At 33.6% G+C, this 14,038-nt stretch overlaps 1 non-coding gene and 1 pseudogene across 1 annotated transcript; one reads left to right on the forward strand and one right to left on the reverse strand.

The window, feature by feature from the left end:
• Positions 1 to 1,941: 1,941 nt before the first annotated feature.
• LOC111741968 lies at positions 1,942 to 2,060 on the forward strand. Its single transcript, XR_002781130.1, has one exon. It is a non-coding gene; the product is annotated as a 5S ribosomal RNA (ribosomal RNA).
• An 11,394-nt stretch (positions 2,061 to 13,454) lies between these two features.
• Positions 13,455 to 13,573, reverse strand: LOC111742005 (annotated as a pseudogene).
• Positions 13,574 to 14,038: the final 465 nt, after the last annotated feature.

The raw sequence follows: 14,038 nt of genomic DNA on the forward strand, positions 1-14,038 counted from the left end.
TTTTTGTTGTTGTTGTTTTTTACTTAACAAGTGAATTCAAAGCCTCTACCAGTAATAAAAAGTTATTATTTTAACAGAACTTCTTACAGCTGTCAAGGCTACCACAAACTATGCCTGGAAACCAAAAGCTTTGCAGAAATCACAGAATAACTGCTTAACTTAGATGCTTCTAAGCAAAAGTCAAATATGCTCATTCTCAAACTGTCGTACCCAAGGGAAAAAAATGCACTGAAGCCTTGATTTCTAAATTTAGTAAACACTTTAAAAAGACTTCATGGATTCTTTGTGCTTCCTTATAATGACCATGATAGTTGGAGCTGTTAGTTCTATAAATACTCACTATTACAATTTTCCTGTCAATCGAGGGCTATAAGTAATGACTTCACATGGGCAATGACAGTGGGCTCTAAAGTTTAATGTAGAGAGAATGTGAAGTGTCACTTACCATGTTGCAATATACACAAGCTTATAGACAAAGTTAGGAGGGTGTGGTAAAAGGAACTGACATTATAAAACTTTTATCCTCCAGTTTTTATTTGTGGACTATTTAAAAGACCTCTGTGAACCAAAACTGGTAATCTCTCTGATACTAGTGAGTCTTGGAGCTATCTTGAATATTTTCAAAGAATGCCAAGGTTTACTGCTTGTTTTTGATGAAAATAATGCCATGCACTTACCGTGAACATGTTTTCCAGGACAAATGGTTTCTATACTTCCGTGAAATAAAGTAGGGAGAAGAGCAGCTTACTAAAAATGAAAATTTTAGATTGATGTCTGCTCTGGCAGTTAGTTATAAACTGCCTATCAAGTCTTTGATCTTGGGATGGAAAAAAATTAGAACCCCAACAGACCTAAGGTTACCCCCCAAGATGACATGAATTAGAGGCTGCTCTAGCTAAAGTGCACATCTTCAGAGGCCCTAGAGTACACTTAATAACCTTGGATCAGTGAAGAACTCTTCTAGCTCCATAGAGGCCATGTATATTTGTTCCAACTTTGTAATGTTAGACTAGTGATCAAACCAAAATTTGCTGCAGTGAGTAGCCTCAAGAACTACACAGAAGACTTAGGTACATTCCAGAGGGTGCCATTTTCCCATGTGTAAGCAGAATGAATATTGTAACATAATATTAATGAAAAAAAAAAACACCAAAGAAATAAACATTGAACACAATGTGACATAATCACATTATCAGAGTATGTAAGATAAATGCTCATATGTTCAGCTCTTTTTAGTTACTAGCTTAATTCAAATGACAAATTCATACTTCATCAGCCATAATCAAAACAAATACAGAATCCCTTAGAGAATTATAACATTGTTGTACAATTTTATTATAGTATTGCTTTAAATTTCAGAACTTACGGGTTTCCAAAATAGTAGAGAACATATCGTTAATCAAAACACTCAGTATAAAGATGGGCATTGAAGCTCTTGATGACTTGAAGAATTTATCTAGGGATTATGGGATGAACTGGTAGAAGGAACACAAGTTTCTCCATAATCTTAACTCCTTGCAATCTAAGTATATGCCTATTTCAAAATACCTGTAAGGCCAGTCCAGCCTAGGTTAGCTCCCAATAATTTAAGCAGTGAGTTCTGGAGAAACTGTTAATAGTATGTCTTTATTACATAACTTTGTCTTTTTAAAGGAACCTATGTAATGATAGATTAACATTCTTGTGTATGGAAGTCTTTTTCTTTCCCTGGTCAGCAGCAGAAGAGAAAAAAGCTAACTGAGGAAATATGGATCGCATCACCATGTATAAGAATAGAAATCTCGCGTCTTCTCATTTTTCAGAACGTGTTTGCAGAACTGATCATATCAAGTCAAATTCTTTAATTTTTCTTGGCACTATGTAAACATAATGATTCTCTTATTCAGTTAGAGTCTTATATAGCCTAAAACACAGAGCCAAGTTAAAAACAGGAAAAAAATTGTCTACAGCCATGCCACCCTGAATGTGCCTGATCTTGTCTGATCTCAGAAGCTAAGCAGGGTTGGGCCTGGTTAGTACTTGGATGGGAGACCACCTAGGAATACCAGGTGCTGTAGGCATTTAAAAAAAAAATAGAAAAAAAAGTAGAAATTAGGAATCTGAACATTGTCATTATAATACATATAATGTTAGTAATAATAAAAGGTGGTTCTTTTGTAGTTTTTTCCATACCTGTACTTTTGATGATTGTTTTTATTAATTGGATAAATGTTACTATGTAATTCATGTATATGTGATAACAAACAGTTCAGCCTATGTCTTAACATATTACTGTTCTATATATATTATATAAAACATTGTTATTGAAGTAATCATTCTTCAATCAAAAATTTTAAGGCCCTATATATTCTTGGCATATTCATGTAGCATTGAGTTAAAATCATAATTTAAATGCTTTCAGTTGGATGCAAAGCCTTGTATACATAATTTTATATCAGCTTTACTCAAATGTGCACACCTGAAAAACAACCCAAATATCAAATTATGGAATAACCATAAAATGTAAAACTACTAAGCAATAAAAATGAATAAACTATTGATGTGACACAGAGTGAATGAATGTAAAAAGTATTATAGTAACTGAAACACTCCAGACACAATACACTATGTATGGTATGATTTCATTTATTTGACATTCTGAAAAATGTAAAACTATGGGGGCAAATCTATCAATAATTGCTAGGTACTAGGGGTTGGAGGAGGAGAGGACTACAAATGGACATGAGAAGTTTTGGGGGTTGTTATAAAACTATATACAGTTGTCAAAATTCACAAAACTATACATATAAAAATGACTGAATTATATTACACGTAAATTATATCTAAAAAATGTGGAATTACAAAAAGTAGTCTTCTAGAAGTAAGGGCATATGCTTGTTTTATTCGCTCCAAATATGCAATGAACATACTGAAATTTCATCAGTACACTGGCAATGATAATGATGATAATGTTAATGGTGCTGCTACTAATACTAATGATGATTAACATCCTTAAAAGCACTTTGGGGGGAAAAAAGTGGGGGGGATCTTAATGACAAGTAAAAAAAGTTTGTTCTTACCTGAAAACATTATCTTATATTTTCAGGAGTTTGATTTAGCTAAAATTTAGTAATGAGATATAGTTGAGTATACACTTTACTTCATACAGTTTCGCAGAATTTACTTTGGGATGCTGTAAGGGCTCATATAAACCACTTCTTATACTTTGGTGCTGCTGAAGCCACTGTCAAGCCCCATCCCCTTTTCCTGCCAATGTTTGTTTTTGCTTTCAGCAATGTTCACCTTCAATCAGTCTAAAATAACTAGTGAGAAATCAAAATTTCATAATCAGCTATAAAGAAAAACATATGTAGAACTGATCAAGATATAATCACGGACGTGACAATATCACTCTTTTTTTAAGATTCTATTTTTAACATATTTAGAGATTTAGAAGTTCTTCGGGGAGCTGTATAGGAGATTCTTCCTTCGAATAGTTTGTCATTCTCCTGACACGAATTGTGATAAGCTGGTATATTTTAAAAATTAGTGGAAATGTTTACAACATAAATATTATTTATAAACTTTTAATGTTTGTATAAATATTTTCAGAGTTAGGTATTTGTAGATATCATTTTATTTACAGTATTTTTTTTCCTATTTAGAAGTGCCAATGTGTTATTTATTATGTTCCACTAAATTATACTTATATGAACTTTGGCCTTCTACCAGTTAAATGCTATAACACTACTTCTGGTTTTAGATGATGGTGATTACATTTAAATAATTTTTATCAATATTGCTGTTTGTCCAACTGAAAAAAAATTAAAGAGAAAGGGGATAAAGCCTCAAAAAATAGAACAAGGGAATAGATGGTTTTGAAAGAAGTTAGACCATCAGGAGAAAGCACTTAGATTTTGAGGCAGTAAGACAGTTAAATCGAAGCAAAGGAAATTAAGCTTTTTCTACTCCTAGAACTAAAATTGTCTCAAGTAGATATTATTAAGTCATATTTTAAAAGCGCAAAAACCAAAACAGAGGAGTCAAGAAATGTGTCAAAGTTCTCAAAATGTACAAGTTTTTAACAAGTTTTTATAGCTAATCATGCATAATCAATTTTCAACTGTTTTCAATTAATTTATTTCAATAGAAATAAAAACATTAATACAGCAAGAAGGTAGACATTCATCCGAATGTGTAAGTATATACCTGCCCACTTTTACAAACACAAATAGAACACCTGCTACATGGAAGATGCTCCATTGGCCTGGATCTTATTCTTAATTAGGTTAGAATCAAAGTCTTTTATATCATAATGATCTTGAAAATAAGATTTCTGGTGCCCACCAGAGATCCACTAAATATGAAATTCCCAGTGGTGGAGCCAGGGAGTTTGAATGTTTTACCAATCTCTCTACCCCTTCATCAGCCTATAAAAACAAAAAAGCAGACAATCACAGGGTTAATAAAAGGTAATAAGCTGAAAGTTGATGATCACTGTCTTAGAGAATTTTGAAGGTAAATCCTGGATTTGGAATTTTATATATTTGGGAAAAGTGATAAAGAAGAGTGTTCTAAGCAAGTGCTTCAGGCCATTTTCTGCCTAAGTTAACTGTCCAGTGGCATGATTTATTCAGTCACTTTCCTTTAGCCTTTAGTTCCTTTTATATAGCCACACAGACTAAACCTTTTAAACCTGGCTTTTATGACGTACACATCTGCCTATCTGATATTATGTTCACTGCAGACCACCTACTTTTTCATAAAAGCCATCAAAAACCTTAGCAAATTGACTTAAGACCGATAAAAATCAGTGATCTGGGGATAAATAATATTATTGCTTTATATAAAATACCAAAGTTGTGAGCCTTCAGCTTTTTTCCCTCCCATTATTAAAAAGGACATGCTGATATATACCAGCTGAAACTTTTAAAGCTTTTTTTAATCTTATGCTCTGAGAATGATCTTCAAATTCGAATACCAAGTTTATGTTGGCCTTGTAAATGCCAAGGTATTTCTTAGAGATACAATCATTCTGGCACCAGAATTCTCTACAGATAATTTTTTTGGAAGAAACTTAAACATGGTATTAATCTGAGCATGTTAAAAAATTACCTTTTTAGGAATTTTGTTCTACTCAGGGACAGAATTCTGCATTGAGGGTTTATCTTTTTTAATGATGTGAGAATATGAAAAAATTTAAATAAAAATTGATAGATTCTAAACTCTCATTGTAGAACATGTTTACGAATAACCAAGCACGAGAGAATGATACTTTGTGGTTCGTCATCCCAAACAAAAAGCACTAAATCATTTGTCATTTAAGCCTTACAGCTGTCAGAATAGGTTGTATAATTGTGACATTATAATACAACCCCACAAAATTTCAGTGGCTTAAAAATAGCAGACATCAATTTCTCATACACACTAAAAGTCCAATGAAGGTTTGCAAGCAGGCTCTGCTTTCATAGTCAGTCAAGGACCCAGAATGATGGAGGCCCCAATTTGACTGAGGACTAGAGCAAGAAGTTGGGAATTTTGCAATGGCTCTTAAAACTCCCAAATTTTGCAATGGCTCTTAAAACTCCCAAAAACATATGAAAGATGTTTATTCTGCTCATAGTTCACTGGCCAAAGTACACTACATGGCCACATCTAACTTTAAAGGAAGCAGAGAAGTGTAAGCCTGCCACCTGCTTGGAAAATGTAAGTGGGAAATATCTCCTGAACCATAAGACCATCACAGGTCCAGGACTACACTTTTCAAGAGTTTGGAGAATGGCATCACGTAATACAGGCTCTGATCACGGCACAGATCTGGTAAATGAGGCAACAACCTAGTGAAGTGCTATATCACAAGTAGAAAAGCACATGAAACTACTACCTAAGTCACCTGTGAAAAGGATGCTAGGCAGAAGGGTGACTTGACATTGCAAAGACTATAGATTAAATATGTAAGAGGGCAGATGGAGAAAGTTTCAAAACAGAGAATGGAAGATGGGACTTGGAGCATTTTCTCTGCTAATTCATGGTCAAATACAGAAAAGAATTTAGGTTACCTTGGATTTCAAGAAGAGGCATAAGCAAAGTGGACACAGATAGCACATTTTAATTCAATATCACATACTTCAGAGCTATGTAAGCTCAAAACTACATACTAGGTTTATAATTATAAATTAATGGTGAAACTAGTCATACTAGAATTTAAAATAATTCAATTTGAAATAGTGTCATAGTCGCTTCAAATTAGAATTCATTTCTAAATTATTTTAGTTGGCAAAGTGATACTATTTTATTACTGCTACAATAGCTCAGAGACGATATTCCCTTCTGAGAGTGGTTCTGTTTTCCACCTTGAATGATTGAGAAAGTTAGACCTGTTAATTGTGGTTTTAACATTTTGAAGATTGATAACTATGTTTCGCTGATCATGCAGCAAGATAGATATGACTAAGATGGCCCTTAAAAAATACCAGAGAATAAAAAAAAATTAAAAAGGCATGATCTAGAGTATCACCAAGGTCTTAATAAAGAGAAAATAAAAATACTTATCTCTATTCTTTTACTTCAAATTCTTTAATTAGACAAATGAAGCACAATATACCTGTCTTTTTCACTAAACTGAGGACTCCTCAGGGTAGAGATTATGACTTTTTTCTGTGTTCCCTAGGGCAAGGTGTGTGTGTGTGTGTGTGTGTGTGTGTGTGTGTGTAAAACATGAGAACAATAATTTTTGCCTTTGTGGCAGGGATATCTATGAAGACTTCTGCGACTTGCCGAGCAAATAAAATGTGGGTAGAAGCGACACCATGTCACTTTTGGGTAGAAGCTTTAAGAGGCAGTTTGGAGTTTACCGTATCTCTTTTCCCACTGCTGCAATAATGGTAATGTTCCAGACAGAGATTCTACTAATCTGAGTTCTCAAGCAAAAATAATGTGGACCAGGGCTCAGCTGACTAACAATGAACATGAGTGAGAAGCATCCTTTACTCCTGTAAGCAACTGAGGTATTAGTATGATTTGTTACCTCAGCATAACCTAGCCTTGTCCTGACAGACATACTGTATATTCAGAAAAAAGAAAAGACTTCAAAAAACAACAAAATGCTGTTAAGAAACACAATAGTTAAAATAAAATCCACAAACTAAAGTTTATGCCTTAATATTTATAGGTAATTTCTTAGACCCAAGTTTAAATTATGAAGCTCAGAAAGTGAGTCACTTGGTCAATTTCACAAAGAGACTTCAAAATCCTTATTTCTTCCACTTCATATAGGTTTTATTTTCAATTTGCAAAAAGGAAAACTGAGTTGGGATAGTTAATTTGTTACTAAGAAGGAGCTCAATTGACTTCATGTCTGGTGTTAATTTCATTGCTATACTAAGAATGATGTTTTCACTGTTGGAAAGAGCTGGCTATTAGCTATCTTAGTTGCACACTTTCCATCCCTTATTCTTCCCGCCTTCTATGCATGTAGTGAATCGGAAGGGGCAAAGCTCAGTTCAAACTTCAGCTCTGCCTCTTAGTAATCATATTGATGTAAGTTGCATACATATAAAATAAAGATAATATGTAATGCTCTCATACACTGAAACAATGCAGACAATAAATAAATATGAATTTTCTGTACTTTTGTATAAGAATCCTAACATAAATATGTATATGGCCAAATATGAGCAAGTCATAATTAGAAATGGGCCTCAAAAAAGTGGGTGTGAGGTTTTTTTCCTTCCTATAGCACCCAGCCAGTAAGAAAGGGTACTGCCCTGACATCAAAGTTGAGAATTAGACAGATTATAAATTAAATGTAATTTTCACATTTTAGAGATGTTGAAAATAAGACAAAGATTCAATTTTTCTTCTGCATTAAACTAATTAAACACCAGAAATTTTCTGAATCTACTCCAGGTTAAGGAAGCTGACTGACAGGACTCATAAGGATTCTAGAGAAACAGATAGTCAAGTATGAAAGTGAGGGGCCTGTTATAGACTGCAGGTTCACAGTCTGTCACTCAGGCTCTACTCACCAGGGCTCAGAGAAAAAGAGAAATGCCTTAATGGGTTTACTGGCCCCTATTGAGATCAAAGGCAGTGGGGAACTTAGCCAGCTTCTCTTCTGTCTTTCCTAGTCCTTCTGCCCCTCAGATGATTCATCTGAGCCCAAAACAAGGATTCTTGAGGCCTGAGTGAACTTTTCATAGCTCTGAAGAAAAATTTTCTCCACTTAAAGGAAAAATTGTTATTCTCAAAAGGACATTCAATATTAATATTCTATTAGCAACCTTGCCCAGTTTCTATATACTCTGTAACCTAGTAATGTATTTATTTGACATTTATAAAAGGCATCCATGTTGTATCATGTTCTTTCCTCTGGGAAGCATTTATAAAATTGCAAGAATGTCTTCCCCCATTGTGTCTAATAGAATGCTAGAAACTGCAGGTAGAAAGAAGTTATTGTATTATCTACTCATTCTCTTGGTGAAAAAACATTTCAGCCGCATTTTTATCTCAACTCCCTCTGGTATAGCACTCACTTCATTTGGACGAGATTGGAACTCTGCTACTGCTCCTTATTGCTATACTCCAGTGTCTTCTATTTGCTCAGGTCTTTTTTTTTTTTTTTTCCCCTCTCTGAATTAAAGTCAGTACTTTAAGTCCTACAGAAAGTAAATGTATCTGCTCTCCAAGGTTTCCTCACTTTGCAGGCATAAGATATATGGGTTATTTAATTTCCATTTCTATGCCTACAAAAATACACTACTTTCTTTTACTTGCTCCACAGTGGGAATATATTTGATTTATCTTTTGCTTTTTACACTAAACAGGAAGGCTTCAAGCCAAGTCTTTTCCTTCTGGAAAATACTTATCTTTTATTGGAGAATTCTTTTTGTCAATGCTATTCTAAAGCCATTACCCTTTGAAAACTGGCTCAACTGCTGACCAGGTTGAGCAATAATATAAAGTGGTTACCATGGTGGCTAGTGGCTTAATGAAAAAGAATCAGTGGGTTGCATTTTGCATCAGCAAATCAGGTCAGAAAGAAAATAACCTTTTCTTTATACTTCAATCATTTTAGTTTGGATCCTAAAACCTTTGCACTATTCGAAAAGATTCAATTATCAAGTATGGTAGAATATGTCCATATCTTTCTTCTTCTATAAGCCTCCTTTATAGACTCAGGACCTTGAGGAAGGCTCAATAATTTATTATTTCTAATTTCTTTTCTCCCAACAAAATATGCATTGGAAACTAAATTGCTTATATTTTACTCTTAGATATTATTGTGTGGTATGTTTTAGGTAGCTAGCTTATTTTGTTTAGTACTAATAAATCAAGGGTTCTAAGTTCAAATCCCAAGTGAGTCAGTTAAGTTTGCTTGCCCCTAGCATTCCCGACAGCCTGCACTGAACAAGAATGTAAGTAAATCACCACTGGTAGACAAATAATCAAAAGTACCCGCTTCCCTTATGAAAGGGTAATAGCTTCATTCATATGCATTAAAGAGAATCACTAAAAATATCCTGAAATCATTCTACGAGTAGTCTCAACCTTTCTGATAGCCTATGTATATTTCAATACTCTTAAAGCAAGACATTTTCTATAATCTTAGAGCTGGAAGTCATCATAGGTCTTTGGATCTGGCTCCCTGCCATCAAACAGGTGAGTACTTAGCTCACTCTCCTTTTGGAGATAGAGAACAAGGGTAGACATTTTCTTGGTAATGACCTTTAATATTCTTAAAGACAATAATGTCACTCCTCTGTCTTTTCATTAAACAATCCTAATGTACAATTTTTAGAATTCCAACTGCATATTTTTAGTGTGTTGTTTATCTGCTTTACTTATTGCATTGATTTTGTAGATAGTTATTAAATAGAAATAATTTTCCTCTCTGACCTTGGTCTACAATGACCGAATGGAGGGGCATGAATCCAACTCTGGAGAAAGTGACTCTTTAAAATGGGCTCATTGGGTACACCTGAACCTTACTGGATTTCATTAACTAATGTTACAATAAAAAAAACTACTTTTTAATTTGCATTAAACAATAAATAAAATAAAATGTGCTCATTGGATTACTGAAGTAATTTTCTTACGAAGAACGATAATCAAAGGTATTTAATCATTTGTATCCTATCGTATGCTTTTTTAAGCATTAAGAATAGTGTCCTTAATAATCTCAACATTTTTTAATGTAACTAGAACTATTTTATAATACAATTGTAATGTATTTGCTCTAAAGACATAATCAGTCAGGAGGGTCCACGGGAGGAGCTAGGGTTTACGGTGGGGCGGGAGGGTGTGGGGGGGTTGGCGAAAATTCTCCCACTCTATTTAATCCTCTACATAATTCAAGAACTGTACAGGAAGAACTCTGTTTAGCTCTATGATTGTAAGTGCCCACCTCTTAACTTCCTTTTTTCCTTTTATAAATATCTTGGCACACAGGGAAGTGTGTGCACATGGCTTGCCATGTCTGCATGTACTGGGTTGCAAGCCTTCCTTTTTCCCCCAAATAAATTTTTTTGGTGATGAAACACTCAGTCAAAATTATTTTTCAGTGAACAAAGTCTTAGGTGAATTATTATTTACAGAATAATCAACACAAACAGGAAAAAAGTACTAATCTGTTAGCAACATGAATAATTTCTATCAGCGTAATTACAACAATATTAAAAAAAAAAAAACAAAAAATTAAACAGCCAGAAAATACATCGGAAGGAAACATTTCAAATCAGAGGGTATCTCAGTGCAGGAAAACACTGAGCAAATCTTAAAGCAAGAACTGATTATCATTGTAGGTGGAGAAGGACAAATTGGTCAATGGACTTTTGACAAGAAAATAGAAGTTAAAAACAATAGAAGAATTATCAGTCACAGAAGAGAAAAGCCCAGAAATTAATCTTTGTAGTTCTTTTACCTCCAATGCTAGAAAGCATCCATTTCACAGTTGTTCCAGAAAGGGTGAGAGTTTCTCCTGTGGCTACTCTGAAAGTTAGATTTGCTAAATTTGCTTTGGTTCACAGGCAGAAATGGGTCTTATATACCTCAACTCAAAGGATAATGTGGGCTCCATTGAAATGCATTTCATTGTTTTCAGTAAGTGAAGGGAGTAACAAAGGCCATTATCATCAGATTATCTAATCCTCAGTTTGCATATAGATGGAAATTCTGAGAGGTCCCTAATTTTATTACTTTTGTTGAGAGTTTCATGATAAATTTACATATATTTTAAGCTCAGTATTCTAAGGCTGTTCCCCCATTTCTGACATTAATGATTCCTTGACATCTCCTCTAGTCATACTTAACTAAAATCAGGTCATGTCGATTTAAAAAATATTAACTAAATAAAATTAAATCTTATAAATCTTTTTTGCAAATAAATCCTGGGTCAAGATGTTTATTGGGTACATAGGAGCAATTAGAGAGACTATCCTTGTCTTTTTTTTTCTTCAATAAATCGTTCTCTGCCTCCATTGCAGAAGTAATAGCATTTCTTCATGTTCGCAACACTTATGAATTTAGATTTCCCAAGTCATTAACATAAAAACATCTATTTCAATGAAACACAGATATAAAGAGTGTCACTTTTGTTAAATTCTTAATTTATTCTCCAGGCTGAATTAATTTTTTTTTTAACTAAAACTTTCACTGACAACTAATGATGTGGCACAGAGTCCTTTGGACTCTCATAATTTGGTAATTTTTAATATCCGGAACAGTGGTCATACTGTATCATAATTCTTTACATAGTCCATGAGATGTTTGAAGGCAAACAGAATTATTTAATCAATCATCAGTGTAATCCTGGCTTCTACCACAATGCATAGCACATATGCACTCAATAAATGCGTGTTAATATGGACTGAATAAATAAAAATTTTATCTCAATATTGCTGAGTTAACCCACCAATTACATCTGGCTCCTGAACAAACTTCTAACACTAACCACTGTCATATAAACAAGGTATATTTGCTTTGTTTCCTAGCCTTTTATCCTGAACTACGTGGCTTGGCCTATTGTCTTAAAGATGCACATCAGAAACAAGGAGTATAGATATCCGCTCCTTGTTTTGATGATGTGTGTATATGTGTGTGCATGTATACATGTATGTATGCATTCATGAATATATGTAAATATACATACATATATGTATATTAGATATAATGAAATCCTGTGTAAATCAGTGTCGATACTGCAATTACAGCAGAATATGTAAACATGCCATTTGTGACTTTTAAAAGAGAAGCTTAAGCCTATTAAACTAGTTGATCCTTTCTTCATTAACTATATAATCTTTAATAAGCCCCTTAACTTTTCGGTGCTTTAGTGTCTTCATCTGTAAAATGGAAATATTTCCTACCTTATAGTGTTATTGTGAAGTTTAAATGACATACTATATACTAGGTGCTTAGAATAGCAGTGCCTAATGCAAAGTAAGGATTGTGCTATTATTATTATTTATGGGAAGAACACTGCCATTAAAATTTTATAACTATCTCTGTGAAATATCTTACTCATAGTTGTAACATTCACTACTTTAACCAGATTTCATATTGAAATATTAAACTCTACAGAAAACTTGAATTATTCAATAAACTTCCATATAATATTCATCTTTATTCATATGTACCATACCCACGTACATACCATTACACCTACATACACAGAGGAATGTAAGATGCTCTCCAGATACAGTTTTGAATAACTATATTCTAGGGAATTTTTTTATTATAATTACAACCAATAGTTTTGTTTTGATTTTAGAGACTCCAGTTATACATACATTGGGACTCTAGTTATATAAACCTTGGAACTTCATGGCCTATAGTCTATATTTATCTTGTCTTTTCTACTTCATTTCACTTCAATTCTAAGGCTGATTTTCAATTTTTTTTGATATTATACTTTTTATCAAATCTATTAGCTAGATCATTTTGTAAGTTTCTAGATTTTTTTGAAGTTTTATTTTCATTATTGAAATTGGACACTTTTTTTATATATCTCATTTTTACTCAATTCTATGAGATTTTGAATTTCTGCTTTAATGTTTGATTTTGTTTGACTGTTTTTTTTTTTTTTTTTTTTTACCTTGAAATGTTCCTTTAAGCATATTTAATTCAGAATTCAGAGTGTGGAATACATTAATTTTTTTAGAAGATGGCAGGGAGACTTTTAATCAACTGAAATGTTTTAATTCTCATTTTCTGTTTTGTTTTCTTATAGTAACTTCCATGGATGTCACTTTTTTTACTTTTGTTTGTTTTTCAATGTTTTACTTTCCTTATCAGAGTTATGTTTGTATGTAGACAGTTATAAGTATTTTGGGTGACTTACTAAACTTCGAGAGGTCCCAAATGTCCTTCTGCCGATATATAATAGGTAGGTTCCATAATCAATGCTGTAATTTTTTGGAAGGCAGGTATTGCTATTCCTTCTGATCTCATGATTGAATTTTTTTTTTTTTTTTAAATGCCTACAGCACCTGGTCTTCCTAGGTGGTCTCCCATGCAAGTACTAACCGGGCCCAATCCTGCTTAGCTTCCAAGATCAGACGGGATCAGGCACATTCAGGGTGGCATGGCTATAGACGAAGCAATATCTTTTAACTCCTTTTCCACCAGGCCTCCAAGAGATCCCTTTCATTTCCAAAACATTCTCCTGCCTCCAAAACATTTTTCCTAAAAAAAAAAAAAAAAGCCACTTCTTATTCTGTACATTTTCAAATATTTTTTTTGATTTCCCAGTAGACGATGCTCAGATATGCCAGGCCTCTGATAAGGGGCGATATGGTTTCTGCATTTCCTTCATCTGTCTTGCAGTAAATTTATCTGTTTCATTATCCATGGACTCCATATCTTACTCCTGTCTTCTAGATTGAATCTGCTTAACTCTTTACTGAGTTGTAGGTTCTGGAGCTGGCTCAACTGTATTTGTGCATTTAATTCCCTACTTACAAGTAATCTTGAAAATTTTAAGTATTCTAGGTATAGTCTAGGATGAGATAATGTTGGTATAATTTGCTTTTTGGTACGTGTGCTTGTATGTGAAGTGGGG

This window comes from Pteropus vampyrus, unplaced genomic scaffold, assembly GCF_000151845.1.
Source record: "Pteropus vampyrus isolate Shadow unplaced genomic scaffold, Pvam_2.0 Scaffold84, whole genome shotgun sequence".
Taxonomy (NCBI): domain Eukaryota; kingdom Metazoa; phylum Chordata; class Mammalia; order Chiroptera; family Pteropodidae; genus Pteropus; species Pteropus vampyrus.